The following is a 5,827-nucleotide window of genomic DNA, read 5'->3' as shown; positions in this document are numbered from 1 at the left end:
GGGGCCGGGGCCCCATGGAGTGTCCTCCATTTGGAGGCACAACATATGGTAACCCTAGCCAACAATTCACTGCATAGTCCTTAGGTAAGTCTGTTAATCTTCCTGAACTTCTATCAATCCATAGGTAAAACCAGAGGCATCAATAAAAAAATATAACCTAGCTGTGATTTCTTCTCTGTGCTGGAAATATACATATCTTTATGTATATATAAATATACAGACTATCTGTATGACCCGAATGACTGTGGTAGATCTGTACTTTAACCATAATATCATCCATTTCTCCTAATGGATATGACAACAAGGTGTGGGGAAGGAGAGATGTTCTATATAAATATATAATTTTTTTTTTGATATTTCACATACTATTTGGAGTGTGACATTGCACTACATTTCACTCTACAGTCTGAATTTTATTTTTATCCTGAGTTAGATTTGAATCAGGGTTTGCAAAAGACAAAACACCACACTGTAATCATCCAGTGTGCCAATTAAGCTAAAACATACCCTGAAAATTAAAATTAAATGCCAAAGCTATGAAAAGAAACAGACAGTTTTCTCAGGAAAAAAATTAAAGAGAACATGTTCTTGGCAGTCCAAAAATGTATCCAAAGCAGTTATATAACTTACTATCATCCCTCACATCTGCATACTATGTATCTTCATCAAATTCTGTATGTTTGTGCACATTTATAATCAAGAATTATTGAAGTTGATTCCATAAATTTCATTTAGTTGTTCACTGCTGCTATTTGTTTCCAAGGCAACAAATGCACTTTGCCCAAGCTGCACAGTAAATCATGATTGTTCTGAATTTGGGGGTCCTTGCCCCTTGTGCTGTGGAATGGATGCACTTCTACTGGCAAATAATGTGCCAGCACTTAGGCTGCAATAATTAGCCACAGATTTGGTTGAATTTTTTTTAAATGAAGCTATGGTATGAAAGAAAAATGCAAAAGCAAATACGGACTGTGGGCTGCCATGTATGGATAGCTACTCTTTGCTGACAGGAAAGAGACTCATGCAAAGCTTCCATCATACCTAATTTGCACCTAGGGTTGCTAGTGGTTGAGAAATCCGTTTTCAAATTCAGGAGTCAAGGCTAGTTCTGTCATTTTTGTCCTTTCCATCACAGAGGATGCAAAAGGATAAAATAAAACAGAAAACCAATGAAAAACATTTGAAATGGCAAACAGACACAACATAGCATCTACCTCATTATCGTTATTTGCTGTAATGCCCATCCCTCGTTCCTTACTTCACCTTTGTCTGTTATCTTCATTTCTTATGGTTGGCTAATTAAACACCTAGTGCATGGTCCCAGTATTTTCAGCTCTCATTAAAGTCAAACAGGCACTCAGCACTTTGCAAGATTTTCATCTTCAGACAGCAAGATTTTGGGAAGCAGGGTCTTTTATTTCTGAAAAACACCATGCAAACTGAAGCTGCTTATAATAGAATGGCAGTGTCTTCTGTTGACACACCCTGTTAGCAGGTGTTGGAACCCTACACGGACATGCTAATTTAGGCCTTATTTACATAGAAGTTTGCACCAAGTTCTTACTAATTTGCTATAGCAGGTGCAGCTCCTTAACTCCACCCTGGCTCTATAGGTGGGAGTGGCTCTCTGAGCAGAGGCCCTTTTGGGAAATTTAGGAACAGCCTATTTTAGGGCAGAAACAGAGCTTTATTTGGTGTTATTGTTATTTCAACTGCTAATATAAAAGAACTCCAAGAATGTGGGTGAGTTTGGGCACTAATCCTGATTATTGCTGTTCCATGATATATAGTAGCATAAAGACTGTGCCCATTAACAGTGTGATGTAAATATTAAAAATAATAAATAACTAGAATGCCATACACACACATCCCCTTTATACTGCAAAACCATGATACAAATCATGGATGATACATCCTGTTCTGGATATCATAGGTAAAACATATTTTAAATAAATGGTTGCAGAGAAAAGAAAAGCTCAGAATTTCAGAAAGACAAGTGGGACAACATAAATCCAGAAACCAAACGCTGGGACTAAATGGAGTTAAAACATGTTTAATATTCCTGCAAACTTCTCAGGAGAAAAGTTTGCATGAAAAGTTATTAGCTCAGCATATTTGAAAACTAAAACAGCCTTGTACCAATGCCTACATATTATGGATATTGGACTTTTTAGAGAGGTAAAATAGTTATTCTTGTCCACTTCGTAATAAGCAACATCTCAGTGACTGCAGAAATACTGTGTAAGAGATAGTGGGGACTCACCCTTACCTAGCAAGGGTATTGATGCTGTTTGGCATAGTCTGCAACTACTAAAACTGAAATGTATCAATGCACGTAGAGAACATAGGACCCTGATTTACTCTAGTGTAAATGGAGATCAGAATCTGTGGAGTAACTGAAGATTTACTCTGGTGGAAATGAGAGCAGGATCTATCACACTGTGTTTCATCACTTGCAAAAACTCTTTGCTGCCTAGTACAGTCCCTCTACCATGGATATTATCCCAAAGTGATTAACAGAGACAATATTCCTGATGACAATAGCCACTTATTATTTTCAAATGCTGACAAGTCTTAAGCTTTCTGCTTTGATTAAAAGTGTGATTCTACATTTAAATGATAGACACAAAGAATTTGCCATACCAGACTGGCTCAATGATCCATCAAGTCAAGCATGCAGCCTCTAGCAGTGTGGCTATGCCTTCTGAAGAAAGTAATATAATCCCTATACTGCTCCTGGCCAACTGCACAGTGTGGGGAACTGTGAGGACACTTCTTTTCTGATCTCTGCAGCAATCAGCTACTGCCCTGAAGCATGTGAATTGATTGCTCTTATTAACAGTGTTATTATTGGCCATGAAATTATCCAGCCCCTTCTTAAATCCACTGAGATCATCTGACTCTATTACACGCTTTTAACATTGGATTCTAGCCTGTCACATGTCATGTTATTGATTATACAGCAGCGATAAGGCTAGAAAATGATCAATAGAAATGGAAACAATATCATTTCAATTTAAGTAGCAGGAAAAAATAGCCCTTTCATTGTCATATTATCTCAAGAATAGAACTCACTTCCACGAAAGGGCGCAGAATCAAAATAACTAGAAATCTTCAAGTTGCGCTAGAAAACACTTGAGCCAGAAATAATTATTATTATTATTAGCATGTTTATTATGGTAGTGCCTATGGGCCAACCAGAAGTGGGGCCCCACTGTGCTAGGTGCTGTACAAACAGTATATTAGATGGCCCCTGTCCCAAAAATTCAACTACTGCAAAAAAAAAAAAAAAAAAAAAAAAAAAAAACCAGAGATGTATTGGAGGATTGACTATGCACCTGAAACAGTTCTACTGATAGCATCACTATTAATAAATATAATGTAAATGGGAGTTACCTTGTGTTAACAGCCAGTAAGTATAACCAAACTCCTCTAATAGCAACAAATGAAATCCATTCTATAAAGTCATATTTTTGAACATGAAACAAAAATATCATTGCACTCTTCAGACACCAAAGTGACAAACTGTATTAAAGATTCCAATTAAAGGATCTCTTCAGCTTTTCAGTTGTACAGTCTAACCCCTTTATTCATGACTGCATTTCCTGATATTATATGAGCATGAAAAATAATATGTACCAAGAGCACCTTCTTCATTTCTTACTACAATAAATGAAAAGCAGCTCAGAGGACCCACTCCATGTGCAAGACAAAACGTTCTCTTTCAAGGGCAGCATTAGAAATGCATGCTCCAGCACTTGGACAAAGGTCGTACAATATTTTTATATTCAATGATTTTAGCTGCTCAGGAAATAGTCTCTGGCCATTACTACAAAAGCAGGAGTTCTCTTTGAGCAGCTTATTAATAGCCATAGGTAACACTTGTCCGCTGGGGGGGAGGAGCATCCATTTTTACCAGCCTTTGCAAGTGCTACATTCTTTTCCACAGTCTTTCGCTTGCACTTTCAAAATTGGCTTTCCCCCCTCCATTCTTAGTCCAGGCATCTGGGGGAAGGGAGTTTTTGCAATCAGCTCTTACACACACTGCGAAGAATGGCAGAAAAGTAAATTTCCCTTGCCAGCTGTTTAAAAGAGATTATCAAGGTTGAAGGGCCCAAAATTAAACCTATCGGGGCAAATTCTTTTTGGGTTACACACATGGTCCCTCATTATCTGCAATGAATTGGAATGCAAGCAACAGAGAGCGGGTTGTGTTTTAATATGCCCTCCTGGATGTAAAAACTACATGTACGCGTGCGCACACACACACAAAAATAAATATTATCTGCTGAGTGAAAAAAAAAAATCTACAATGCAGCCATGCATGTGCACATGACACAAGCACCTGTAAATCACACTCCCCCATTGCCCTCCTGCTGGGTCCATTCTTAGGAAGCAACAGGGATTTGAAATGCTCTCCAAAGGCTCTATTTGTCAGTGAAGGCTGTGTGAGCTACCTGGGCTGTAGAGGTACTTTGTTCACAGGAGGTACTTTGTCTGTTCATAGGAGGTACTTTGCCTTCAGAAACAATAACATAATGGCAATTTCAGCTTTCTGAGGTCACCTAACTTGCCCTCTGCCCAAGTATTGGTGTCACCAAATCTGCCTCGCTCCAACCACACTAGTTTTGAAATTCCCCCCCCACTACAAAATGGCTATCAGTGGGGAAGGGAGGAGAGATCCATTTCAGTTGGAAGATTTCCCCTTTCAACTCAAACGCTTTTCCTAGCAATCAGTCCGAGCAGGAGGATTTTTCCCTAGTTGCCTCCAAAACTCAGACAACTCAACGCTGAGGCAAGGGGAGAGAAGAGAGAGAGGCAGACAGCCACGCTCAGGCCCTGTTCTCCTGGAGTGACTTCCCTGGAAAGCTGGAATTGGTGATGAAGAACCAGACTTAGCAATGAGTGCCGGCCCAGTTTGCTTTCATGAGCCCCCCAACCTGTGAGCAACTCCCTGCTGCAGGAAGGTGGCTTCTCTCATTATTTGTTATACTCGGTTTTTTGCTTAGGCCAAACTCTCCACTGAGCAAGTCGGCCCATCGAACAGCCAACATATACAACATCTCAGGGCCTATGCACCTCAGAAGAACACGTACAACTAAGGCTGCTTGAAAAAAATTTCACTGTGCTGCAATCACTGTAGCATATTGAACTGGAATCTCCATTGGCTCCATGGTGTGGCATATATTCAAATCATGCCAAAGTAAAACCATAGGCAGCAATGCCAGTGCAGGAGCTGGAACTTTAAGAGGGCTGCAGTCCTCATTTTGGAAAGGTTTTTTTGTTGTTGTTGTTTTTTTAAAACAACACTCCAGTAATCAAGTGAACTGTAAAAGCATTTCTTTTTGTTCTCTTTGTACAGGCCCTAGCACAATGGGGTCCTGGTCCATGCTTAGGGATCCAAGGTGCTGTGGTGATACAAATAATTATTTTAAGGGTAGGGCAATTTTCAGACTTGTTAATTACAGTTGGGTCCCTTTAAGGTAAGATATTCAAAGCTGTAAGTAAATATGATTGTCTAGTACTGACCTTACTAGAATTCATTTGCACCATCCATCAAAGATACAAAACAAGTTATTCCAAAGAGACAGTTTATTATGCAGGAACATATGCAAGGCAAAACATTTTTCTTATTTAAAATTTGCAATGACCTTTATCCAACCTCCACAGAGATTCTACAAATGTGTAAAGGACAATGGCACAACAAGGAACTGGTGTACATATGGGCACTTGTGAATGGATTTCCTTGATATACAATTATTTTAACAAGCCCAAAAGTAGTAGTTGCAATGTCCTGGGATGTCAGCATAATCTGCTGTGGTTTTTA

This window comes from Terrapene carolina, unplaced genomic scaffold (assembly GCF_002925995.2).
Source record: "Terrapene carolina triunguis isolate 2854851 unplaced genomic scaffold, T_m_triunguis-2.0 Scaffold131, whole genome shotgun sequence".
NCBI lineage: Eukaryota > Metazoa > Chordata > Testudines > Emydidae > Terrapene > Terrapene triunguis.
The sequence above is the reverse complement of the archived record's forward strand: the minus strand, read 5'-3'. Positions refer to the sequence as shown.